This window comes from Gavialis gangeticus, unplaced genomic scaffold (assembly GCF_001723915.1).
Source record: "Gavialis gangeticus isolate Ggan-Ray unplaced genomic scaffold, GavGan_comp1, whole genome shotgun sequence".
NCBI classification, from domain to species: domain Eukaryota; kingdom Metazoa; phylum Chordata; order Crocodylia; family Gavialidae; genus Gavialis; species Gavialis gangeticus.
Genome location: NW_017729029.1, coordinates 3,582,777 through 3,609,986, shown reverse-complemented (window position 1 = coordinate 3,609,986; position 27,210 = coordinate 3,582,777). Strand labels below are relative to the sequence as shown.

Here is a 27,210-nt window from a genome sequence, read left to right as displayed (position 1 = left end):
GGGTATGCAGGCAGGGCCTGGCAAGGGAGCTGCGCTCGGTGCTGGGCACGGGGTATTCGGCGTCATGGAGCGTTCTCCAGTAGCTTGGAACAGACCCCAAATGTTCTGTAGCAGGAGGAGCTGCACCGGGCTTGCCTGGAGCTGCAGACCCAAGAGTCCCTCTCAGCAGCAGTCCACGTGGGAGGCTGCTGAGGGACAGGCCAGGTGAGCTGGTGGGCAGCCTGCCTGCTCCCCAACCCATCCCACAGGCAGAGCTCTCTGGGTACCAGCTTGGCTCCCTCAGCTTGGCAGTGGAATCAGACCCTGTTTCCACACTGGCAAACCGCTGCAAAAAGGGGTCTTGGAGCTTTTCTGACCCTCCTTCCTCAATGGAGGTGTGTGCTGGGGAGGGCTGCACTGCAAGCCTGAGCCATGAGGTTCTTCTGCACATGGGGAGGGGAAAGGAGAGAGCCTATAGGCCACGGGGAGTGGAGGGGAGAGGAGAGGAGGGCAGGAAGCCTCCACAGAGGCAGGGAGAGGCACAGACCCCAGGGGTGCAGCTGCTTAACAAAGGGAGCAACAGCCTGTTTTGGTTTCAGTGACCCCTGTGACCTATTATTTCTATGCAAAGACTGGGCTGGCCTCCAGCTTTCTAGTGCAATGGCTCGTGTCCTTTCAGGGAACAGCCAGGGGCTGCAATAGGGCACACACACAGAGGGCTGCATAGTCAGAGTCTGAGGCTCAGTAGCCAGGGCACAGATGGCACACCCAGAGCTCTGGCTTCCTCTGCCCTCCATGCTCTAGGCCCCAGGCATGGAGAAAGGAGGGAATTTTCTGTTATGTGACTGAACATGGGGCTGTGCTGGGGGCTGCTCTTCTATTACAGGGGATCACAGCCGTTAGCACCCACATCTCCACAGCCAGATGCTTTCCTTCCACCGGCTGCATCTGACAGGCACCAAGCAGGGGGGCATTAAAAACAATTCCTCCCTACCAATAAAACATGACCCAAAGCCCTTCACTGCAGAAACACTGCCACCCTCCCTGGAGAAGGACAGGAGAGAGAAAGCACCAGCTGACGGGGGCTTGTCACTGCACTTATGTTGGACAGGGTTCAGGCTATGTGGTGAGGAGGAAGGGGCGAGAACCCAAATAGAGCAGCAAAGATGCTAGAACGGCTGCTTCATATGCCCCCCTACTCACTGCTCCCCAGCTGCAGGCCTCAGAAAGAAATGCCTGTTCCTCCCACCATCATACTGTTGTGTCTCCCCAGCTGGGAAAAGGGCAGTCACGGCTGGAGGAATATGCTGCACACACAGGCACACAGCCTGCCGATGTACTGTGGGGATACTGGCTTGTTTCTTGTGGCTTTTCTCCCAGTCATCAGGAGCCACAGGCCCTCACATCTCAGAAGACGAGTTGTCTTCTCTATTCAGTGGCATTAGCCATTAACACCGCTTTATCGGGGGAGATGTATGTGGAGCTGGGGGAAGAGGTTGAGATTGTGGCGTAGTAGCCCTGTTGTTGGTAAATCTCTTGTCTTTCCTACAGGTATGTGCCCAGCAGTGATGGTAGCACTGGCACATCCAAGCCCTGAGTGCACTCAGAGCTGAAGAGGAGGCTGGGCCTGTAACGTCTGGATATGGCTTGGCCTTTGGACCCCATTTGTGACTGCTTCTCTCTCTGTCTAGGTGACTCAGCTGCAGCCTTCCTAAGCTAATGTGTGCGCTGTTGAGAGGAGAGTATGGCTCTCGCATTCCTCCCTTCAGTTTCTCTGTGGGATGCAAACATTATCTCATGATTCAGTGCTCTAGCTGCCCTTGCTCCGTCTCCATGGCTGTTTCTGGAAGGCCCATCAGCTTTGATTCATGCCTTCAAGCTTGCATTACATCAACCCCTGACCCCCAGCCCTGACCCAGCAGGGTGCTGGGGTGGGACTGGCTCCCACTGGCTGTGGAACAGATGCTCCCTGCATGGTTTGGACAGAGGCGGCCATGAATCACTGCTTTAGAAAGGAGCCACAGGCCTGAGCCTTCTGAGGACATGTGGCACTGTGAGCAGCGCTGCTCACAGGTCACTCACCCTGGGCAAAGGGCACTGCCCAGGGGCCTTCCTGTTTGCACAGAAAAGTGTCTGTAGAATAACAACTCCTGGAGGAATTTGGAAGGCATCTTGGTTACAATGCATCCCTGTGGGAGCCACCTACATAGGCAGAAAAGCAGGGTTACCCCGTTCACTGCAGCTGGGGGGACGTGCCTTATGCCAGGTGAAGCTGCCCAAAACCTCACTAACCACACCATGAAGCAGTGAATGTATGTACCTCCTTGAACTTTAGGCACCTTTGTCCATAGCCAAAGACTTTCTTGCCTCTGGTTGTGACTGGGCTTTAGGTCTCTCAAATTAAGGGAGAGGCTGTACCATGTTGTTGGAAGACCTCCCAGGAGAATACGAGCAATTTTAGTCTTTCAGAAGGGGGTTTTCTTCCTATCTGATACCTCAGCAGGGTGCAGCAGGATACTGTGTTATCAGAGGGACCATCCTCTGTGAAAGGAAGACCTAGGTCCTGCTCACAAAGGCACTTGGACCAGCCTGGTTGGTTGCTACTTGTACTGTAGTATGTGCTCCCAGGCTGGATTGCTGTGTTCCCTGGAACACAGGGACAGCCCTGGGGGTACAGGGCTGGGACACAGCTTCTGGGCAGGGGCACCGGTCTTTGGAACAAATAGCTGCTGCCATCAAGTATATTGCTCTTCTCCAAAATGACCTGGTCAAAACCAGAAGCTGAAAAGGAAGCTTGTCAGAAATCACTAATGAATTTACAGTAGGCTGAAGGCTGCAGCTACACTACCCAAACAGAGCCCTGAATCAGGTGGGAGCAATGTGTGTGCTGGAAGAGGTTTGCCTCCTGGGATACTTCCATAGAGAGAGCCCCTCTGTGCCAGCACAGTCCTGTTGGGCACTCTGCACTCCAGGACCTTGTTCTGTGAATCACATGCTTCATCTCTCCCTGCTCTGTGTGCAAGCACTCCCAACACCACCATCTGGTGCCAAGGAAACACCATGTGTATTTGTGCCCCTGGAGAAGTGGGCGGCCCTGGCCTGGTGCCACTGTGCCAATGACAGCACGAGAGTTTTCACACTAACCCAGTATATAGTAAATAGCAGCTTCCACTTGGACACCATGCTTGAACCTAATCACTGCTGTATTCTCCTTATAAACTGGGCTTGTTAACAGCCACCCGCAAACTGTTTTCATTAAAACTTCTACAGAATAAGCAGCCGTGGTGTCAGAAAACCATTACAGAGAACATGTTCCCATGTCAGGCAGGCAAGGAGGGGGGGGGATGAAAAGCAGTTGTTGCTACAGTCACGTTACAGCTTGGATTTTTATGAGATAGTGTCTGTTCCATATGCTATCGTCTAGTGCCTGTGGGCTCTAAAAGGAACAAAGGGGTCAGGCTTATAACAAAAGGGGGTGAAGAGAGCTTGCAGGGAGATGGAGAGCCTGACGCAGTGAACCCCTGACTTCCGAATGTAGAGCAAGGCCAGGAGGGAGAGACCTTGGGGTGGCAGCATGAGTTTCTTTGCTCTGATCCCTCAGGCCATACAGCATAAGGAGTCTGAGAGAGAAGAGGGTGTTGCCTACATGTTCTGTAGCTCAGGGCTTGGGGTTAGGTCTTGTGGGGAGAAAGGTTTGAGGCTGCCCTCATGCCTTTCTTGCTGGGCAGAGGCATCTGCTCTGCTCTTTGGAGGCCTTGCTGCTGGGACTGCCAAGCTGCTCCTTTTTCCCAACTCAAGCATACCTGAGACAAGCTCCTGAGATCACCTGTCCAGTGGTGCGGCTTCTGTGTGTAAAGCAGCAGGGCCTGGGCTTTGGGATGGAGAGCCAGGACGCACAATTCTTGGCCCTGCATGAAACTGCGGCTTTGATTGCATCTGTTTGTGACTGGATCCAGACAAAATGCTGCCCTGGAGCTAAGCAGAGACAGAAACTTGGTCCATTTCCCTAGAAGGCTGCCAGCCCAAGAAGGGGCAGAGCAGAAGAAAGGCCAAAGAGGCTGTGGCCATAGCCCACTGTTCAGTTGTTGGCCTCCTCAGACCAAGGTCCAGAGTTTAATACCTTTGTTAGGCTGGGCAGAAGGAGGGACAGACCCTCTGCTTGGCCATGTGTGGATTTTATTTCCCACTCCCTGCTTGGTGCCATAAATCTTAGAGGCAAGGATCTGAATGCTAAGCAGTGCCCAAGGCCCTGGCATGTGGAGGGATATCTGGGGGTGACCGTAGGGAGGATAATGTAGAAGATGCAATGTTACTTCGGGCAGAGTGTGGCAAGGCTGCGACCTGGCTTTCCACAGTAGGCAGCTCTTTAAAAGGCAAGGCAATTTTCAGCATTGGGAAGGTGGTGCGCTGTGCTCCGAAATCATGGGGAGAGCCAGGATGGAATGCCTGAAAAGCTGTCTGCGTGGAATATCTCTCTCTGCTGTCTGCAAATCAAAGGTCCAGACAGACATTTCATTGTAAATAGACTCAGAAAGGCACTTGGGGTTTTTTTTAATACAAATGGCTGTTGTATTACAGTGCCAGGAAGGTAAAAAGCCAGCTCAAAATGCTCAAGCAGCAGGACCCCAAACCCAACATGGACCACCTGAGCATAGAGCTGTCCTGCATATCTCTGAGGAATACAACAGTGAGGTACAGCATAGTTCAGGTCTGCGGTCTCTCCTGTACCTTTTAAATACTGGACTCTACCACAGTCTCAATAGGAAAGTTAGAGCTTTCAACACATGAATGTTTCATTGAACTCAGGATGTTGGCACACAGTTTGTAGTCAGATCTGTTTGAAAGTTATTCTCTGCTGCTGAAGTCTCTCTCCTAGGGCTCGGTGTTTCAGCAGACACCATTCTTGTAGGAACAGGCAGGAAGTGGGGAGGGCTTCTGGTGCTAGCTTCAGGCTGAGAAGACGGGAGTTCACATCACATATTACCTATGTGATCTTGGGCAAGTCTCTTGGGTTAGGTCTTAGGCAGTGCCCAGCATCAGCAGCAGCCTCAGATGTGCCGCCTTTCTCTTCACGCATTGCCTCTGGGCACAGAAACAACACAGCTACTTTGCACAGCACCATGGGTGGGCTAATTAGCACGGGGGCATGTAATGCGCACTGCTTCCAGTTCAGGAAGCAACCCAGGGTGCTGGAGGGCATGGCCACCTGGCTGCAAAGGTTTGTGGGGTCTCAGTTTCTGTGCCTCAGTTCCTTATGTGTACTACGAAGAGACCAACACTTCTTTACCTCACACAGCCCATGTCAGAATAAATTAATAATTGACAGGTGCTCAGATACAAACAGCAACAGAGGCCAAGTAAGTGCAAAGATAGAGAGGAAGGGCTGGTACCTACTCTAGGGCTTTTTTAAATAGCTAGCTATCCCTGGGGTGCTGCCTTTCGGCAGACATTGGCAGCTGTGTGTAACAGCAGAATCCAAGGGACCTCCGGTGGTCCAAGTTCCCGAAGTCTGGGTGACACCAGTTCTCGGCTAGCACTAATTCTACCACTGGTCCAGTGCCAACAGTAGCAGTGGTGGGAAAGTGCCAGTGTAGACAGGACGTAGGTGTTTATACCACTGTGTCATCTAGACCTGCTGGCTGGAAGGCTGGATGACAGGGTGGTGAGAGGTCTGTGGCCTGTCTGGCAATCTCTGCATCAGTGCTGGAGCAGCGCCATTGCTAGACAACCAGCGGGAAAAGAGCTGGAGAGCTGTGATGCGGTTGCATTCAGTGTTATGTTGAGGGACAGCATGCCCTTCTCCAATCCACTCAGCATGTACTTATTCTAATAACTGCTCCTTGGAGAGAGAGCCCTGCGTTAAGTTTATAGCTCACAGTCCAAATCAGTCAGAGAAGGCAGCCAAAACTGCCTCTCTAAATCCCATTGCTCCCTCAGGTTTTGCTCATGATACATATTTAGGGAAATGAGAAGAAAGTGGTGGTGGAGGGGGAGGGGCCTAATCCAATTTAAGGCCCTGGCATTAGACTAGGTATGTACTTGGCTTGGAGGCGTTAGCCACAAATGGGGTCTACAGGAAAGCATTAGCCTCAGCACTTCCAGAGGAGCTGGTGTTGCGGAGGGCTGGGCATGGCAAACTATAATTAATATCTGTAAGGAATTAGAAAGGATTTGGAGAGAAAAATGTCCCTATTTTAAGTTGAATAGCAATTTGATCTCAATATCATTAAAACTCCACTTTCAAAGGCTGCTGGGTTTTTATTTCTTTTTTTTTTCTGCTTACAGAAGTCACTCACTGAGTGGAAAGGGAAAAAGAGCTTTTGGAAGCTGTTCACACAGTGCAGACAGAAGCCCAAAATAAATGAGACATGAGTGAAGAAGCAGGGAGGAGATGATGGAAGCTGTGAACATTAACACCTGCCTCCTTGAGTCTAAGATGCCAGTGATGGAGTCGGGAGACTCAGCTGTAGAGCTCATCACTACAGAGCCCTTGGGGCACCTGGGCTGCAGCGCGCTTTCTGTGTGCGCAGAACCTGAGGCATCTTTGTAGGGCTTTAGATGCCCTGGGAAAACCCTACTGTTTGCTGGGTGTTCACTTAACGCCATTTAGGAGCCAGCTTTTAACTCCTTCCTGACAGGAAGGTCAAATCCCTGTTTGCAGGGCTTCACACACTTCTCTTCCTCCCCAGGGATCAGGTATCAGAGGAATTAGGAAAGAAACAGAATCTAAATCCTTCAGTTCCTCCTCAAACTGCTTCTCATACCACAAGGTGCCTCCAGGTTAATTCCTTTCCTAGTATCTCCCCTCCTTTATCCTTAGAAAGAGGAGAAGAGTGAGATGGGATGCCCTGGAGCAAGGCCCTTCTCATCCTACCAGGAATTTGGCATCACGGATCATCCTGATTAGCACCGTCAGTGTAAACACTCTAAGCAGTCCTGACGGACGGCTGTCCATCTCCAGGCTGGGAGGCGGCAGAACCGCCCCCACCAGATCTAAACAGGGGCTTTGCTGGCTTATTGCTTTCAGACAATCCTGAGGACAGTAATGGAAGAAGGAGGTCCAGGGCAGCCGAGCATGGGCATGGGCATGGGGGTGGGAGACTAGGTGGGAAACACCTAGTCCAGCAAATGAGTTCTGGAGAGGGGTCATTCTCCCCAAACCACAGAGCCTTGCTCTGGCTTTTCCTGTCTTACATTTTTTAAAGTGTGTCCTTTTTAAAAGCTTCTGTTTTAGAAAAATCCCAACCCAACTAGCTAGTAGCTTCAAGGTGAATCCGAGGGGAGATGGGGAGAGCTGCCCAGAAACGTTTCCTTATTCTCCACAGGAAACCCTGCCAGCCCTGTAGAAAAAGATGCTGACAATCTCTCTGAGGCTTTCCCCTCTGAGGCCTGAAAGCAGTACGGGCAGCTAGTGGGTGGGAAAGACACCTCAGTTCCCTCAAGCTAATGATGAACCTCCTTTGCTCCCAAAGCAGTGCTGGGTTCCCCCTCACCTATGAATATAGCTAGATATAAATGTTCCCTCCTACCTCTACTTCTTTATGGTATGTCTATACATGTGCCCGATTGCGCAGTTATTACTGCGCAGTCATTTAGTACTTGCTAAAGCCAGGAACCACTGTTACTGCACAGTCCTGATGGCGCACAGGTAGTTTACAACCCTACTGCGCAGTAGCATCGGCGCCGTGGTTCATGCTTGCTGACACTAGGTCACCTTAGCAACAAGCTACGTCGCTGTAGCTCATCATTACAGTGATGTAGCGTCTCATGGAGACATGCCCTATGTGTTTGTGGGTTTGAACTCCACATAGAGCCGTGGCATAACCAAGGATTCCCCTCATCACCCTGCTTCTGAGAACTGTATATAGAGGAACTACCTCCAGGACATGTCAGCTCATGGTCCCTCAGCAGTCCTGAAGCTTGGTCCTTATCCCCACACAAAATAAGGTGGCCCACACTGTGCCCTCCCCTGCCCTCTCTATCTGCATTAGACTTCAGACTAAGTCAGAGCTAGTCAGGGCTTCAAATCCAGCCCTGTGCCACTTGGCTCAGGACTTCATAGCCCTTTGCCAAAGTCAATACAATCCTGGCTGCCTGCTCGGCCAATTTCAGGGCTGAAAATCCTCCGGACCTTTATTGACAGGTAGGAAATAAATAGTGTTGGAAAGATAAACAGAGTAAATACAGCTCCAGCTATTTTATTTCAGAAAGTGTTTGCACAAGGAATACACCCGTCTCGCTTGGTTTGCAAGGGAGCTGCCAGGAGCTGGGTGTGTCTGTGTGGGGAGAGGGGCCAGGACTCTACCTGCCCTGTAGCTCGGCTGAGAGAGGTGGTTGAAGCACAGGTCTGGGAGTCTGGAGTCTACTGCTGACTCGCTTCAAGACTGTGGGCAAGACACATGCCCACTCTGAACCCCTGCTTTACCAATATTCACAGAGATGCAGTCATTAGCTTTTCTTGGGCACCTTGAAATCCTTGTTCAGAAGCTGTAGGAAAGGCAAGTTGTGTTTAGTTTTGACTCCCATCCTGAGCTGTCCTTAGTCACAGCCCCCATGCCATCCTCTTACTCAGCAAGCATGATCAATTTGTGTGGTTTTCTTTAGCCAGTCCCAGTGGTGTGGCCTCAATGCCAGGGAGCTGATTCAGTATCAGCTCAGCTGTACGGTTGGGCTGGGTTGGGCTGGGTGAGGCAGCTTGGCTGCATTGCTTTGATTTTGCAAATGGCTAATTTACCCACATGAGGGCCCAAATTCAAACCTTAGGGAAGCAGTCTAGTTTTCTGAAAGATCCTGAGCACCCACACCTGTCCCTAAATGTAGTGGGAGGTGGAGGGGCTCAGCACCTCTGGGGGTCAAGCTGCTTAACTGATAGCTAGTATTGGCCTTTGTATGCTCAAAGCAGATTTCAGGGCATAATGGCTGCCCGCTTTCCAGCTTTAGCCTGACTGAGGGCCAGACATTCTGCAGAGATAAAAGCGCCTAATGAAATGATTTATCTTTCCTTTCTCTTAACTTTGCTTTCTTTTCTTTTTGAGCACCTGGCCACATGTGCCCTGTCACAGCTCTGGCTGCCAGCAGAGTCTCTGCGCCCGGAGACCATGTATGCCCGCTAATTGGCGGTGATGAATGAGGGAGGGAGCGGAAGCGTGGCTCATGTCCCAGAATAAGGGGCTTGGTGTGACAGTGACAGATCGGTCTCTCTGGGCTGAATGGGGAGGGCAGTCTGGGCTGCTCAGGCAGACACAACCCTTGGGGACCCAGAGAAGAGATTCCAAAAAACATCAGCCTCCTGGCTCCTTGTGACCCAAGCTGAGGCAGACAAGAGCAGAATCCAATTTGCAATGGCAGGTTGTTAGTGCTGAGAAGATGATTTCCCAATGCCCGTCAAGGTGCCTTTAATCTGTGAAGAAACTGCCTTGGCTAATTAACCCCTCGGTGTCTGGCCCATAGGCACGTCATGCACAGCAGTGACGAGTACGGCATGGAATCCCTTCTCATGGTGTCTGGAATGCACAAGGCAGCTGCTTGCTCCATCTCCCCCTGCGCCGTGTCCTGAGAACACAGCACCGGCTGAATCATTGCATATCTTGGATACACAAGATGTTGGCTGATTCAGCAGGCAGATTCTCAGCGGGTGTAACTCTACTGAGGTCACAGGGGCTACATCAGTTCACTGCAGCTCAAGATCTGGCCCTCGTTTCTTTAGCTTCCTGTTGGGCTCACATCAAGGGGACAGGAGGCAAGGCTGTGCGGGGGATCTGAAGTGGTTGTTCTGGTCTTGCAGTGGTGGGTTCCTGGAAGATGTTACCAGCCTGACTGCTGCTGGCTGAACCATATTAAATCAATCACGGACCTTGGTTGAGTTCCTAAGTGTATAGTTGTCATCAGTATAAAGCCATCATTGCAGTTGACACTAACTGGATCCCATGCTAATAGCCTCAGCAGGGAAACAAAGGGGCCTGCAAGCCAAGTTCCTCTCTCCCCTAGAGCTGGTTTCTCCATTGAGGGCTGAGGCCTGCGTGTTGGGAAGCTGCCCCTGTACTGTGGATACACGAGATTCCAGTCTCCGGAGCTGTCAGGATGCATTGGCTCCAGGATCAGATTCATTTTTAAATAAATACATGAAATATCCTCCAACACTCCTGCTCTCAGAAACATAACCTCTGCATGAGGCAGAAGCGTGGCTGTTGTATAATCACCCAGGTAGTGACTTCAGTTCTAGGGAACTGATGAACCTCTTACGTAATTAGGTAACTCTTGTATTAGAATCTGATACGTTTCAGAAGCTCCAGATCCTTAGGTGCTGAGAGAGGGGAGGGAATAGGCTCATTTTAGCTTGTGCCAAGAAAGCTGGCACAGGGGCTAGTTGCCTACCTGTTTAGCATCTGATCATCCTGCCCCTTGCACTGCATCCTGTAATCACCCAGGGAGGAGCAGAAGGGGCCTGGCACTCTGTTCCCATTACATATACTGATTCATACCTTTTGCTTTACTTCCTGCCTTCACTCATACTTTCCCACAGTGGAGCAATACTCCATACATACTTTCTTCCTGCCTGAAGGTTTCCCCACCCTGTTGATAGCTGTAAAAGTGCTCTGTTGCCTATGGGGAATCAGGGAATCTTCTCCTTGCTCTAGTTCATGTGATATGTTATTCCGCCTCCTGTGAGCACTTGGGAAGTCAGCTGCAGCCCAGGGTAGGGGCTAGCCAGGCTCTCAAAAGCTAGCCTGATTTCCTGGCTGAGGCTCAGTGGGAGTGGGAGTCAAAGGCCCCAGGTTGTGTTCCTGACTGGCTATGTGAACTTGGAGAAATCCCTCTGCCTCACAGAGACCATCTGTGCAACAAAGATAAGAACCTGCCTCATAAGGATCACAGAAGCCTTAGAAAGCAGGGTTGAAAGAGGCCTGAAGCAGTCCATCATCATCACTGGCAATCTCTTGCACTCTAGGTGGAGTGTCTTCCATGATTGCTTTATCTGTAGGGCCAAAGATGGCTGATGAGACCAATCTAGGATTGACAGACTTTTGCAGCCTGGGCACATGTTTCTGTGAGAAGTGAGTGAATCTGGGTTCTTGGTTCAGTCCACAAAATATTGTTTCTGCCGCTCCCACTTTTCCATCTCCTGTTGTTGTCATCTAGTTTCAAAGTACTGAGATCCTTGCAGCAGACTCTTCCTCCATTTGGGTTGGTCCTGGGTGATAGTCTTTCAAGTTGGCCTTGAGGACATCCTTGAAGCACTTTCCCTGCTCTCTTCTTGAGCATATGCCTTGACTGAGCCTGGAGAATAAAACTTGCTTCAGGAATCTGGAGTCAGGCATCTGGAGGATGTGGCTGGCCCAGTGAAGTTGATGTTGGATGATCATTGCCTCGATGCTCATAGTGTTTGCTTGCAAGAGGACGCTAACATTGGTGTGTCTGTCTTCCCACTGGATTTGAAAGGATCAACTATAGCTACATGCTGTGGGGATCGTTCTTTCAGATATTTAAAGTCCTCTGAGATCCTGATTAGAAAAGGTGCTACAGAAACACACAGCATCAATGACAGTCCTGTCATATATTACTACCCATTATTAGTCTTTATGCTGTAACTGGGTTTTGCTGCTCCACCCCCACCCAGTCTCCCACATCATTGAGCCCTCAGCAGGCCAAGGGGCTCCCCTTCCCCATTACAAAAGCACATCTTGGCCTGGGATTAGGGAACCATGGGCACCAAGGGGGTGAGTGAGCACTGCTGTCAGATTTGTGGCAGTGAGGTCACCCTCTAACAGCCTGGATGGGGAAAGCAGAAATGACCCCAAGACACAGCGGCACCCAGGACTGACAGGGTGGAAGTAAAGCAGACCAGTTTAGTTTAAACACATATTTGCTTTTCTTGAGTAAATCTTTCTGTGGGCGCTGGGGATTCATGGTAAATGGAGCACAGGTGGGATAGTAACAAGGATATAAAGCTGACTGCAATGGGAATTACGGGTTTATTTGCAATGGTAATTAGGCACTGCGTCTTTAAAGCCAGGAGGGATTATGGGAATTCCAATCACATATAAGAAGGTCCGGAAAGTCACCTAACTTAATTTTGGCTTGTAGCCTACTGGGGTTCATATCAGGTTAAAGATGGCTCTGAGTTTAGCAGATGCTAAGCTCTCAATGGCCATGTAAACCATGCACGTTCCTCTGATATGAGCTTGTTTGGCTGCAGTGCCTGAAATGTTTATTAATGCAAGTTTTTGTTTTTAATTTGTGTGGATGTTTTTTGTTAAGTCAGAGAATGTAGTTCTGTGCATCTGAATGATGATGAGCCTGAATCCAGTCAGTCGTTACAGATCCCCTGGCCTTTCTCAAATGCAGCTTCTCCCTTCCTGTGTGCTCATCCCCTCAAAAGCTGCAGCCACCTGGCTCCAGAGATAGCAAAAAGTTGGCTGTGCAACATCTTCTCTCAGCTTCCTTAGACTTCCTTAAGGATCAGCAGAGTCCCAGGGTGGCTCCAGGGATGGTCTGTCATTGGGAAGCACAGTAGGATAAGTGGGCTAAGAAGACTTAGGTTGGAAATGGGTTCAAGGCTAATCTATCCTCCTGTTGAGTAGGGGTCGAACATTATGTAGAGCAGTGGTTCTCAACCTTTTTTGTACTAGACACATTTGTAAACATCAGTAGCCAGTCCTGATCCAGTAAATACTGTACTTTCTACTTTAAGTAGAAAACAGTCCCCTGGCTCTGCTGGTGCCCCTCACTTCCAACCCAGAGCCCCACACCCCCTAGCCCTGCTGGTGCCTCTCACTCCTGACCCACTGCCCCCCAACCGCAGGCCCCAGCTTGTGTGGGGCAGGGGGTGGGTGTGTGGGGTGGGGGTTGTGGGGCATGGGGGGTATGTGCCCCCCAGATTTGTGCACCCATAGCAGGCATGGAGCTGCAGCTTGGCCAGACTGGCACCCCATCCTGCCCATCCTGAGGGGGGTAGCAGTGGTGGCCAGACCATGGGGGCAGAGTAGAGCCATGGCCCTGCACACATGCAGCTGGTGGCGGGAGGAGTTGAGGGCAGTGTGCCAGCCCCCATCCGTTACTCCTTGCAGTGCTGGTGGTGTGGCTGGCATGGGGGTCCTGACAGTGGCGGTGGCAGCAATCAATCAGTCATGCCACCCCACTCCACCCTCTTGCACTGGGTCCTGCCCACTAGGTCATGGAGGCAGCAGCTGACCATGCTGCCCTGGCCAGGCTCCGGCCCTGTGCCTGTTGTGGGCACACAAATCTGGGGTGGCACATTGGGGAGGCCCCCTGACACATTGCCCATGCCCTTGCTCGCTCTGAGTCCCACAGACTTACCTGCAGACAGCTGCGGGAACTGCTCTTTGTGCTGCCTGGCTGCCACATGCACTGCCTGATAGCCCTCCTCCCTCTCCCCCCAGCCCCAAGCAGCCCCTTGCAGGCTGGAACTCTCTCAGCCTGCAAGGGGAATCCTGCAATTTCCCCCAGTTTTTTCCTTTAAAGCAGAATCCATTTTTAAAATTTGCTAATGAATTTTTCGTATATTCCTGTGATCCATTTGTGGGTTGCAACCAACAGGTTGAGGAGCGCTGATGTAGAGCCTTGTAGAATTGGCACAGGGTTCTGGTTGCTCCATGGCTACGTTCACCAGTGCCGTAGAGACAGCAGAGTACATTTGTGGGAATGGAGAAGAGCAACTGAGGCTTTCTTCAGCCTTGTAATTTCTCGCAGCTGGGGTGGTCCATAGGGGCTTTTAGCAGTAGGCAGGCAGAAGTTAGAACATCCCCAAGACTGCTCTGATTTGACCCAGACCCCTGCAGTTTGAAGACAAGGGAGGCACAAAGGTAGTGTAAAGCTTTTCCTTGGTCCAGTGCTTAGCAGAGTAGGGGCACTGGGAAGAGGTAGTCCAGGATGCACTGGCAACATTCACTTCAAAACTGAGTCAGTTTCCCATCAGGTTTTAAGTGGTGATGTGGGTAGGGCTGGGTGTTGGAGCTCATGGCACATGATCTCAGTACTGTAGCAAGGGAGGGGCGAGCGGGGCAACCGCCCAGGGCGCCAAAGTGAAGGGGCGCCAACAGCCAAGTCACGAGTCAAGCAGGAGTTCAGCCGGTGAGTCACGAGTTGAGTGGGAGGCTGCAAGGGCATGGCGGGGGCTAGGCAACCAGAGGGGCCATAGCACGGGTGCAGGCTGTGCCTGGCAGCTCGGAGCCTGCTCTGTTGTGGGCCAGCGCTGCACAGGAAGACATGCCCCTCCACAGTTCAGTTGCATGTGATGCAGCCTGGTGTTTCCTACCCTCCCAGCCTGTGGGGGCTGCTTTCTCTGGTGGGTGGTCCAGCCTTGGCACATGGACTCTACTCAGGGTGGGGGACAGAGCTTACACCCAAGTGGTGCTGGAGCCCGTGGGCCCAATGGCTGGGGGGAGGTGGGTAAAACAGTGGCCGTGGGGCCTGCCCTTCCCAGCTGCAGCCCTATTCCAGGAGCGTGGGGAAGAAAGGGCAAAGCCCACCTGGCCACAGCACTGTCCCTTTGCAGCAGCTGGGGGAGAGGGAGGAAGGTGCTGATCTTCGTCTGCCTGGTGCCCAGCTGGGCCAAACCACTGAGGGCTCACAGCTGATTTCCACGCCGAGCTTGGTATTAGCCTAAATGCCCCTATAAAGACTTTATGAGTTTGTTACTTTAATTGCTGACTTGTTACAGAGCACATAAAGAGGGCAATGAATGTAATAAAGGCTTTATTAAAGTTTGGGGATGGTGTTTTTCAGTCCTGCCCCAGGCACAGACTGTATGACCTTCCTGAGCTGCTGAGTTTTTTTATCAGACAAGACTTGCGTGAATGGGAATGCTCATGCTGGCTTTCCACTCTTCTCTGTATTGGTGTCCTGAACTCTCTCTGGGTCCTCCTTGTTTGGGCCTGCAGCCTCTGTCTATAGCTGCTGCTGTTGCTGCTTTCTGTTGTTTTTCAGCCTTGTTATCATCAGTGCTGGGACCTGTCTAGAGGCAGGAGAACAAAGAGCAGCAGCAGTGTGTGTGTGCGTGCACATGTGTGATTGCAGCAGGGTGAGACCTGGCTGGGAAAAACAGCCAGCAACCACCTTGAGCCCAGGGGAAAATCATAAGTGAAGGAAAGGAAAGCCTGTGTGGCTGCTGCTTGTGAGGGCAGAGGGTGCTGTGGGGAGGGTGCTGCAGAGATATACAGCAACCAGATTTTCTTCCTGCTCCAAATGTCTATTGAGAGTTGGGCTCAATTACTCTAATTGCATTTGTATTAAAACCACAGTCGTGTGTAAGAGCAACTCTTTCTCCAGAGGCCCAGCTGCCATTCAGGAGATTGCTTGTAGGGCTCATGAGTGAGGCAGGCTCACCACAGACAACCATAAGAGCAAGAGAGACAATGGCCTTTATAGAATCTCTCCTGGAGGTGTCTTTGGTCCTTACTAATCTTTGTTTAGCAGCTGAAGAGTGCTATAGGCCAGGGGTTCCCAACCACTGGGCCACAGCCCAGTACCAGGCTGCTGAGGGTTGGCTGCTGGGCTGTGGCTTCCATTGCTGGTAGTTATGTGCACCATGTGGGGTTAAAGCTGGGTGGCGGGGCAGCCCCAGGTGGGAGGCAGACGGCTCTGTGCTTCCTGTCCTGCTCCTACAGCCATGGCCGTGCCCAGTGAGGCACTGCATATCCACTAGGTACCCGGGCCCATGCCAGGCTGGGCAGGACCCCCCTGCCCCCCCCCCCACCCATGGCTGGGAGCGGGGGGATGCAAGTGGGGAAATGCCCAGGGCAGAGGATGGGGAGGCAGCCCTGATGCTTGCTCCTAGGAAGGGCAACAGAGTCCCTTATTCCCAGGCAGCCCCAGCTGGGTCCCCTGGAGCCATTGCCTGTGCAGCCCCCCTCCCTGCAAGGTCCCTTGGTGCCCCAACCTGATCCAGTCCTCACAGCCCCACCCCCCATTTTCAATTTAAATATGTAAATTAAATGTAAATATGTACATTAGATAGTTTGCCAGTCTGTGTACAAAAAGGTTAGAAACCCCTGCTATAGGCTTTACAAGGGTGTAGGTTGTAGCTGTGTTGGGTAAATCTGATATCTTTTATTAAACCAACTGAAATAGTTGGAAAAATTCTTAGCAAGCTTTTGGGTTTAAATACTTTTCCTCAGGCTGGGGAAGCGTCTGCAGTTGGTGTGTGCTCTTCCTGGATGGAATGAATAGTAAAGAAGCTAGAGGCTGGTATGCATGCAAGAAAGCCAGTCAGTGAAGATGTAAATTGAGGAGTTAGTGGGTGAGAAACAGGCTGGAGGGGGACAGGAGTGGGGAAGAGGAATGAATGTAGCTGGTAAACAGTGGAGAGGTACCTGGGGACTCAGATGTCAGGCAGGTTATAATGTGTCATAGATCTAATGTCTATATTTAGTTTTTTGTATCCAGGAGGTTGATGAAATGAAGTTCATAGGTTCGTCTGTGAAAAGTGTCTTGTAAATCCCTTTGAGGATTAGAACTGAGAGATTGGAGAGAGTGGTCTTCTTGTGAGAAATGTGCCCCCACAGGTAATTGGGTATTCTTGTCTTTGATAGATTTCTGGTGTGTGTTCATTCTGGTATGCAGTTGTTGTTTGGTCTCTCCTACGTATTTTCCATCAGGGCATTTGGTGCATTGGACGAGATATATAACATTTCTGGAGGTGCAGCTGTAAGATCCAGGAATGCTGGTGGTTCTCTTGTGGGGTGTAATAATTGTGGGGTTGGTGGAGATATGTTGACAGGTTTTACATTTCTTGTCATGACATGGTCTGGATCCATATAGTGTGTTTTGGGCCTTTGGAAGTTTGCTTCTGGTGATGAGGTTAGCAAGGTTCAGTGCGTGTTTGAAGGCTAGGATGATTCTGGGAAGATCTCTTTAAGAATTGGACGTTCTTCTACTATGGGTTGTAATTGTTTGAGGATTTTCCGTATAGGTTCGAGGGAGGGGTGATTTGTCATGACCAGTGGTTTGTGATTTGTGTGGGTTTTCCTTCTGTATTTCAGCAATTCTTCATGTGGTATCTGGGTGGCTCTTTCAAACGTGTGATCTGTCTCTCTGGATAAGTGTCCTTGTTGAGTGAAAGCCTGTTCGAGATTTGTGAGGTGACAATCCTGGGTGTTCTCCTCAGTGCAAGTTCAGTGATATCTGAGGGCTTGGGTGTATATTATGGCTTTCTTGGTGTGTTTAGGGTGATTGCTGGTTCTGTGAAGATATGTATTTTGGTCTGTGGGTTTCTTGTATATTGTGGTCTGTATTTTACCATTCTGGATAGTGATCATTGTGTCTAAAAAGGCAATGTTGGTGCTGAAGTATTCAAAAGATAGTTGGATGGAGGGATGATGATTGCTGATTTCTGATGGAATTCAATCAGAGATTGCAGGTTTTCAGTCCAAATGATGAAGATGTCATTGATGTATCTTAAGTACAGTATAGCAAGGGTTTGATGGTGCAGTTCTTGAAGAATTCTTCTTCCAGGTGGCTTATAAAAAGGTTGGCATACTGTGGGGCTATTTTGGTGTCCATAGCTATGCCCATGGTCTGGAGGAAATGTTGGTTATTAAAAACGAAACTGTTGTGTGGGAGGATGAATGTTGGAGTCACCATTGCTCCACTGAAGTGGTTTAAGCAGAAAGGGAGGCTTCTCTGGGCAGGACACTAGCTAATGTCTAAACGCCTTCCCAGTGGGCTCAAGAACTTGGCCCCTCAAAGGTTTTTTTTATTTTCAGTTGAAAAATGTTTTTTTGTGGAAAGTTTTTGACCATCTCTTGTCCTTTCCAGCTGCTGTCTGAGGCTAAGCATCTCTTCTGCTGAAATATTAGTGTCATTTTCAAAAATCAAGAGACTGACTCTTAAAAATCAAGAGATTTGGTACGTAAATCATGACATACTATTTTTGAAGTATAGACCAATATACATATATTGACCGTTGGTTTACAAATCCCATTAGTCACTTATTTAACTTTTAATAGGTCAGAGATTTATACAAAAACTGTATTCCTAACTCAAAATTATGCAGGTACAACTTTGTATAGTTGGGTGTGTGGGTATAGGGTGTGTGTGGGGGTTATTTGTGAAGGTGTGGGGGGGGGCTGTGGATGTGTGTGTGGGGCTTGGAGCCCAGGGCTGGGAGGGGTGTGGTCCCTGCACACCTTGGCAGGATGCGGGGTACAGTGGATCAGGAGTGCGAGGCAACAGCAGGGCTTGCGGGGCTGTGATTTGGGAGTGAGGGGCAGGCACACAGACACAGACAGCATCAGGCCAGTCTGTGGAGGGAAGGGGCAGGGGGAAAGGGAAGAGGCAGTGAGGGGCAGATCAAGGACCCCACAGTGAGGGAGGGTGTAGAGCAGGGGTGAATGGGGCCCCGGGGTGGGTCATGCAACAGAGCTGCAGGCAGATTTAGAGGTATGGAGGGGGAGAGATGGGGGGGGTGAGGAGTATGTGCACGCATCCCCAGGGGAGGCATGGGGGGTATGTGCCACCTGGATTTGTGCACAGGGAGGAGACGGGCTGTCCACTGCAAGCTGGGGCTCTGAGCCCTGCTGCCTTTGCCCTGGGAACCGCACAACCCCATGTTCTGCGTTCTACCACTAGGCAGGCAGGGGACACTCAACATGACTAGCACATGGCTCCCAGGGCAAAGGCAGCAGGGCACAGAGACCTTTCCACAGTGACCAGCCCACCTCCACCCTGCAGACATATCCGGGAAGCACATGCTCCCCATGCCTCCCCCAGGGGGGTGTGCAGCAGTGGGGAGCCGCACCCTCCTTCACCCCCCACCCCCTCCCCGTGACTCTAGATTAGACACCTGTGGCTTTGTCACATGACCCGCCCTGGCCCTGGGGCCCCATTCACCCCAGCCCCTGCCCCACTCCTCCCTTCACCATCGGGGCCTTGAGCTGCTTCTCCTGCCCCGTCCTTCTCCCCTCCACCCCTTCCCTCCACAGGCTTACCTGCTGGGTGCTGCTCTACATGCCCCAGAAGAAAAAAAATCTTGAGATTTCAGAGTTTTATCACAAGATCATGAGTCAGACTTAATTTTATTTAGAAATTGCAAGTCTCGTGATAATTTCCCAAGATTGGTGTTACTGCATGTATAACCACAAGAAAGGGGACAATCCCAGTAGTGTGAAACCATAGCCTACTGAACCGAGCAAGGTACAAATTCCAGCTCCAACTTCCCAACTATGGTGCTTGTCAAGCCACATAGAACAACATTTTAAAAGTTGAGCTCCCAAAATTAAACACCCACATCCACAAACACTGAGTACCTCTAACTCTTCCTGACTCCTTTGGGACCTATAGGTGCTGGGAATTCCTGATAAGCTGGCTTTTTTGATTCTGGAGCTCAAATATGAATTCCCAGTTTAGAAAACATGGCTTTACCCTCCCTGTGCCTCTGTTTCCAGGTCATTATCCTTTTCTTTTTATGCTGACCCATCCTCAGTCCTTTCTTTCCCCCCACTTAGACTCCTTTCACTCCTAATACACTGCTACAGTCTGGTGCTCATCTGTGATGCAGGTATGGTGAAAAGAAACATGTATGGTAACGCTCAGTCCCGGCCATTAGTTGGCTGCACAGAGTGGTAACAAACCCAGATGGCAGTAGACTCACCCAGAGAGGTGCAGGAGTACTCCACCCGAAGTTTAGAACCAATAGTTTAGCTCAATTGGCTAGCGCATGATGCTAAGAAAACTAAAGTTCCAGGTTTGAATCTGTGGTTGGATTAAATGATCTTTTGAGGTCCCTTCTAGCTTTACTTCTCTAGGATAACTACCTGGGAGGAACAATGGCATTTCTATTCAGGTGGTGCTAAGAGAATCCATTGATTTCATGACTCATTGTCATCTCCCATTCCTGCTAATCTCTCTTTGCTCCACAGGTGCTAACAACCCTCTAGGGTTTATAATGGTCTTAATGTTCCACTATTCCTTTTTTCTGCAATTTAACTGTCTGTTAGCCATTCCTGGTGATGTCCCTTCTATTTCACAGCCCTGAAGACTGTTTTTAGCTCTAGCTAATAACCTTAACTCAGGTGTGATAATATTAACTTAGGTGTAGATATAACTGATTGTGAAGTATTGGAGTCATTGTCAAGGCACTCAAGAAGGCTAGATTTTGTTTTATGAATCTGAATAAGAAATGTATATTTAACTATAATGATTACAGGACTAATGACACAATATCTTTGGATTATTCTGACTATTTTTGCCTAGTTTGTTGTGTTTTTTCAACTTTATATATAATCAAGCAAGCTATTGGTATGATTATATATAATCTCATGCACATTCTAGTAGTTATATTTGTTTTTGCTTAAACAAATACTATAGTGCTAGGCCCCTAGCATATTACTAAAGCATCTAATTTCTGTTTAACCTGAGAAAAATTGGTGCTGTGTTATATATACGATGTGTCACTCCACCCGCACCCCCTTTTTCTAAATCCTACATCTGCCCATGGACGTACCACTCACAGGAGTGCCCTGACTTGCCAGGGACATTCTGTTGGAAGTTTCATGGTGGTTACATTACATAACAAACTCTGAGGTGGACCACAGGTTGTCTTAAATGTTCACCTAGCCCTGCTCTCTGTGGCTAGGGACAAACATTACACATAAATCAGTTTAAGTAATCAGAAATTGGTTTAAACCTGTAACAGAACATAAGCTCAGTGCATGGACATAAACCAGTTTCAAAATGGCTGAAAGTGGTTTAAGATAAACCTGGTTGAATGTAGTATCAGGCTCAACTGATTTGGGTCAAACCAGTTTATGAAACTTCTGTCCCAGACCCCTTCCTGGTTTAAGTTAAACCATAGTCCCCCAGCATGCTTTCCAGCCAAGGGCTTGGCTGTGCTGGCTGCTCGAGCAGAGAAGGGTTGGGCGGAGGGACAAAGGAGGACAGAGGCAGGGTCTGCCCCGAGGCAAATTTTAGCTGAGGTCTGGGGCCAGGGAAGGGGGATTAAATTACCCTTCCCTTGGGAAAAGAGCTGCCCTGCCTAAACTTACTGAAAGTTATTGCTGCCTACAACTGTGGACTACAAATCCCAGAGGCATCTGGAAAAGGAAGTGATGATGAACAACCCTGCAGAGTCCTACTGCTGTGATGAAGACTGCAAAGCCCAGAGACCTCGGGGGCAGCAGGAAGAGGAAGTGCCAGAGAGTAGTGGTATATCACCCCCTGCCTTTTGGCCTGAGCCACTGCAGACATGTGGCTGCATTCCCTGAATCAAAGGTAAATGTGTGTCCAGTTGTTTCTCAGTTTAATCTCTGCAGCTTAGATTACCCTGCAAAGACTGAATTGATTGAGCCTCAGGCTTTTTGATTGCCTGTACTTAGTCTGTGTGCCTGGCTCAGCTGGCTAACAGCTTGTTGGTGCTGTTGGGATTGGCACAAAGTTGTGGTGGGGGGGGAAACATTTTCTGCAGAAGTTCAACAGTGCCAGGTGATGAAATGGGAACATGTTGGTATTCATGGGCAAGCCATTCACTTGCAAAATGACAGAAGTCAGGACTTGTTCATTCTTATTAATGCAGAGCAGAGTGGGAGCATCAGGAACAGAATCAGTTAAAAGGTTTTTTGGCAGGGAGGGTGGGACAGGCGTCAGGATAAAACGGATGAACATTCGGGTGCTGGGAGGGCAGAATACTTTGCAGAGCTGACAGCAAAGTGCTGGGGCTGGCCCTGCCATGGAGAGGGGAGATTAACTGTGGGATTGTGGCTGGGGGCTCCCAGAGTCTAGAGGATGTTAGTTTTCAGAGTTCATCAATAAGATTTCCCTCCTGTGGTTTCCAAAGATGTTTATGAAAGAGATACAGGAAGGGAGGAAGATCAAACCTGCTTTAGTGGAGCCCTTCTGGTTTTATCTGTAGTTTATGAGGTGACCAGACCTTAGTGGCTCTGTTTTAACTTGTTTTGAAGCCTGGCTGTGCTTTATGACTATTGTTCTGAAATGTTTTGACAGGGGCAGGCCTCACCCATCTTGGCTCCTCAGTGGGAACCTTATTTACCAACTGTGGGGAGTCTGAGGAGCACTGAGGTATCCAGGCTTTTTCTATGGGGGAGGAGAAAGGTCCAAAGCTTCCACGTCTAAAGTCAAGCAGCAGCTGAGCTCGCATCTCTGGGGCTATTAAAGAATCCAGGATTAAAGAAAATAAACAGGAAAGCAGGCACTGTCAGTAGAATTGCCCTAAGGAAGAGACTAGTGATCCCCCTTGCCTGTTGAGGCCTTAACGAACTGATGCATTGGGATAATTGTTATGCAGTGGGAAAAGAGAGACAGGTGGCAATCACTTCATGCCATTTCCTTCTCTCATTTGTATGGACAATGCTGGCCTGGGAGTTGAGCACTCAGCAGAGGAGGTCAGGATGGAGCCAAATGCCCAGGTTTACTTCTGTTTATTTTTTTTCCTTCGGTTAGACTAATGTTTGGGCAATTCCAATTAACTTCAGTCAGTGACACCCAGTGACCTCGAGACCGTGCTGACAAGAACCAGGTGTCCCAGGAACAAGTTTAGGTCACCTGCTGCACAGCAGCCTCAAAAGAAATTGTCATGCCACCTATAGGAGAAAAGGAGGAAATGAATAAAATGTTTCCCAATTGGTGTTTGCACAGACGCTTTTGCTATTTTGTAAGTAGCAGGATTGTTATTTCTAGTTAAAGTAATTTGCCAACGGGTACCCTGGCTTTTGTGGGGGGTGGGAATATTACATGGGATGGTTCTGACCAAAAATAATCTTTTTTTTTTTTTTTCTTCTGACAGAGGACTGGGTTCTCCACTATGCTTGTGTGCGTGCAGAAGTTGTCAAGTTTTCAGCTACTAAAACTTCAGCTCCAAATCAAACAGTCTTTGGTCAAAACTATTTTGGGTTATCAAAAAGAGAATTTGGAAGGCTTCAACATCAACTTTTTTCTCATTGTTGTTAACATATTTTCTACAGAGAAGAACCAACCCCCTTTATTATAACCCTCTGCAGAGCAAACAAACAAGCAAGCAAGCAGAGAGAATTGAGCACAACTAGCTCAGACTGATTTGCTGCTGTGGTGGGATAAAGCACTCTGATGTTTGCAAATATCATGATGGCCTCTGGGAAAGTGTTTGCAGCTCCCAGACTTTGCAGACTCAGGCTGGAAGCCCACAGCTTGCCAGTCTCCTGTTTATTATCCAATCAGAGAGCACAGATAATTCCATGGGAATAATCGCATGCTACACACAGAAGATAGTCAGAGCCATTAATTCACAAACCACCATGGTCTGAAAATTACACATCCAAACTTTCTAAACAAATTATTGCATGTACCAAATAGCAGTACGATGGCAAGGAAATTGGGTGCTTGGAGCAAAGCCCACAGCAGCAGCCTGCCTTCGCCCTGTACGCAGATCTAGAGGGCACATGCCCCCCTCCATGGTTCCCTGGGAGTGCACGCTGAGGCAGAAGCTACTTTTCCCCTGTCCCTGTGCCCCCGCCAACTGAGCCGCTTACTGCTCTGTCCTGCGCCCTGCCCCAGCTGGGTAGCACCTGTTGGCACCCTTTCGTTTTGGCACCTGGGGCAGTTGCCCCCCTCGCCTCCCTTGCTACAGCACTGCCAAATAGATTCTGAGCTGATGGCGTGGGTTCAAGATTGATTTTATGCAATAATGGGTGCATCTACATGTGCAATTACTGCTATGCAATAAATTCCAGCACAGTTCACGCTGGAGTCAGCTGTTCCTGAGTGCAGCATTTACATGTGTGCTGCACTCAGGATTGCAGCAACTAGAGCAGAGGTGGAGCAGCTCCAGAGTGGCAGGGGGTGTAGGGGGTCAGCCCCAGGCTCTGGGTGGTGGCATCAGGGCTGGCTGGGGCACCAGGGCTGGCTGGGGCACAAGGGTGGTACAATACAGGGCTAACTGGCAGGCAGCCCCAGCACTGTAGCATCCTCATGCCCCAGCCAGCCCCCATCACCATCTACACGAGCGTTGTGGTGGTGTAAATTTCTGTGCCATAGTATGGTACTTGTCCCAGATGGTACTATCCTACAGTGGAGTTAGTTAAATTACTGTGCCCTAATATGGGTGCATGCATGATGCTTTATGGCAGAGCTATTAGTCAACGTTGCAGTAAAGCACATGTGTAGATGCACCCAATGATACCAAAATTAATCACATTTTGGGGTCAACAATATGATTTGACCAGTTTTACTCCTACCTAGTTAATTATTGCAAGAAGCCAAAGGCAAGATGGAACAATTTATCATCAATCAGATAGAGGCAGGCAATGAAAAACTGCCCTGAGAGATTCTGGAAAGGTTGGAAACTGTCCAGCAATGAGCAGCTAGAAGAGCAGCTGGACCAGACCGGAACTGTCCTCAAAAAGTCAGACCAAGGTGTTTGTGCATTCCTAAGGACCATGGGAGAAGCCAGCTCCTGGGAAAGTGGTGGGGTGCTTTGGGGATGATTCTGTTTAGGGGAGGCATTTCCACGGGTTTGTTATTGGAAGGATGATATTAGCTTGATGCTCCCAGCTGGGAACCATCCCCAGCCACTCTAATCAAGCCCTTTAAGCCTGATACTTATTCCTCACAATGCCAATCCTCCTTCCTTCACTAAGCAGCTGCCCAAAACACCTCAGTCCAGAGGCACAGGAGACCACAATGTTCTGTTCGTGGGCATGGCAGAGTGGTGTTTATGGAAGGTTCTGCTCTCTGGCTTTGCTTTGTAAGGGGGAGTGGGATCATGTAAAATTAAAGAGAATGAAATTAATTTTGTAGTGACCTTTTCCATACAACTGGGGAGTTGTGCTTCACATTCCATGGGAGAGCTCATCCATGGCGCAGCGCATTCCAGGCTTCTCTTCAATCTGGCATGCGGGTAGCCAAGCCTGATGTGTTGCTCTGGGGGGAGAGAAGGGGCTGGAGTGGGAAGCAGAAGTGTGCCTCTGCCACTAACTAATATGGAATGAATACCATCTAATTAGACACACGCGAGCTACAAGCAACGGCTGCTGCTTTCTTCTCCTTAGTGTTTTCTTTATTAAAATGTTGCAGATACAGATTAACTCTCTTGGTTTAATATTTATTACCATGCAGACAAAACTGCAGGCACTTTACTCAAATGAAAAGGAAATTCTTTCACTCCTGCAAGGTAGTTTCTACTAATGGGTCTATAAGCTCTAAAAATGACAAGGCTCATGTGACGCTCTCTGCCACCCACAGCAGAAGGGGGTTTCTTCCTCAGTCTCTGCTGACGGAAACTGCATTCTCACACAAAAGGTTATAAGCGTTCCCTGCCTTACACAGGAACCGATAGGCACTGTACTTAAAAGACAGACTTTAAAACGGACATCTCCTGAATGTTTGGCAGGTGGGAGAATGGACCTGCTGTTTTTGATCCTGCTGAAGTGCCCAGATATCTTGCAGCTTAATTAGACATCTGAACAAGTCCTTATCCACTCCTCATAATGTTATAGAGAAGCTGACAGTGACTGATAGAGCTGGGTAATGGGATTACAGGGTTTTTTAGCCCCTTGAACATGTGCAGGGCTAGGACAGGGGAGGGAGTAGGAGATGGGATGTTCTGCTTTTGTACTACAGCTAAAACATAGATTTGAGAGAAAGAGGACTCTGGGCTGGGGATTGTGTTAGAGTTTTAGACAACGATTTGAGAATCTTCTAACCTCTGTTTTTTGTCACTGATGATATAGGAAGTTTCCCTTTGAGACCGTTACTCAGGATTCTTCCTTAGGCAGAATATCCTAAGACAAACAAGCACCTCTGGCGCACAAAGCTTCCCTGCTGAGGGGTGGGATGGATCCACAGTCCATCCCACCCCTACTTATTTAGACCCTTTACCTCTGTTACAACTACAGTGTTAGTGGTAGGAGCAGAATATCTTGAATGTGACAATTCATTGAGCCCAACGCAATGAAAGGCAACGTGATGGTGGTATGAATTGGATACTTCTGTACTGGGTACAAGCTTTCTGGGGTATCTCCATTTCAGAAGACTCTGTTGGTTTAGGAACAGACATGGGAGAAAAGCTGATACCCAGCACAGAGGTTTATTTAGCACTCCATGCCAGTGAGAAACCAGCTGTCTCGGGGATCATAGAATCACAGCCTAGCCAAGGTCTTAAAAACCTCTAAGGACAGAGATTCCACAACCTGTCTGGGTAACCTGTTTCAGAGTTTTACTACCTTCCTAGTAAGAAAGTTTTTCCCGATTTCTAACCTAAGCTTCCCTTGCTGCAACTTGAGACCTTTGCTCTTTGTTCTGTCATCTGCCACTACTGAGAACAGTCCAGCTCCATCCTCTTTCAAACCTCCCTTCAGGTAGTTGAAGGCTGCTATTAAATCCCCTCTCAGTCTTCTCTTCCCCAGACTAAATAAACCCAGCTCCTTCAGCCTCTCCTCATAAGTCATGTGCCCCAGCCCCCTAACTGCTTTTTCATAGGCTCCTTCTGGACTCTGTCCAACTTGCCTACATCCTTTCTGTAGTGGTGGCCCAAAACTGGACACAGGACTTCAGATGTTGCCTCACCAGTGCCAAATAGAGGGGAATAATCACTTCCCTCAATCTGCTGGCAACACTCCTAACAATGCAGTATACTGTTAGCTTTCTGTGCAACAATGGCACACTGTTGGCTCATCTTCAGCTTATTGCCCACTGTAACCTCTAGGTCCTTTTTTGCAGAGCTGCTGCTTAGCCAGTCAGTTCCCAGCCTGTACTGGTGCATGGGGTTGTTTCATCCTAAGTGCAGGAATTTGCACTTCTCTTTATTGAACCCCATGAGATTTCTTTTGGTCAAATCCTCCTATTTGTCTCTGAATCCTAGCCCTACCCTCCAGCATATCTACTACAACCCCACCACAGCTTGGTGTCATCTGCAAACTTGCTGAGTGTGCACACTATCCCATCTTCCAGGTCATTGATGAAGATATTAAAAAATCAGCCTCAGAACTAACCCTTAGGACACTCCACTTGATACCAGCTTCCAACTAGACATTGAACCATTGATTGCTACCCTTTGAATCTGATGATCCAGCCAGTTTTCTATCTATTCATCCAACCCATATTTTCTTAGCTTGCTTACAAGAATGTTGTGGGAGACCATATCAAAAGTCTTGCTAAAGTCAAGGTATACAATATCAACTGCTCTCCCCATCCACAGAGCCAGTCATCTCATCACAGAAGGCAATCAGGTTGGTCAGGCATGACTAGCTCTTGGTGAATCCATGCTGACTGTTCATAATCACCTTC

The 27,210-nt window shown here is 49.3% G+C and overlaps 2 long non-coding RNA genes across 2 annotated transcripts in view; both read left to right on the top strand.

The window, feature by feature from the left end:
- The first annotated feature begins 3,144 nt into the window (after nt 1–3,144).
- The window catches only part of LOC109300465, a 33,918-nt gene continuing 9,852 nt past the window's right edge, over nt 3,145–27,210 (top strand). The window contains exon 1 of the long non-coding RNA XR_002098241.1: nt 3,145–6,890. This is a non-coding gene — a long non-coding RNA (uncharacterized LOC109300465). The remainder of the gene's footprint in view (nt 6,891–27,210) is intronic.
- On the top strand, nt 14,480–26,460 carry LOC109300467. The gene is made up of 3 exons (XR_002098244.1): nt 14,480–14,791; nt 24,833–24,838; nt 26,448–26,460. It is a non-coding gene; the product is annotated as an uncharacterized LOC109300467 (long non-coding RNA).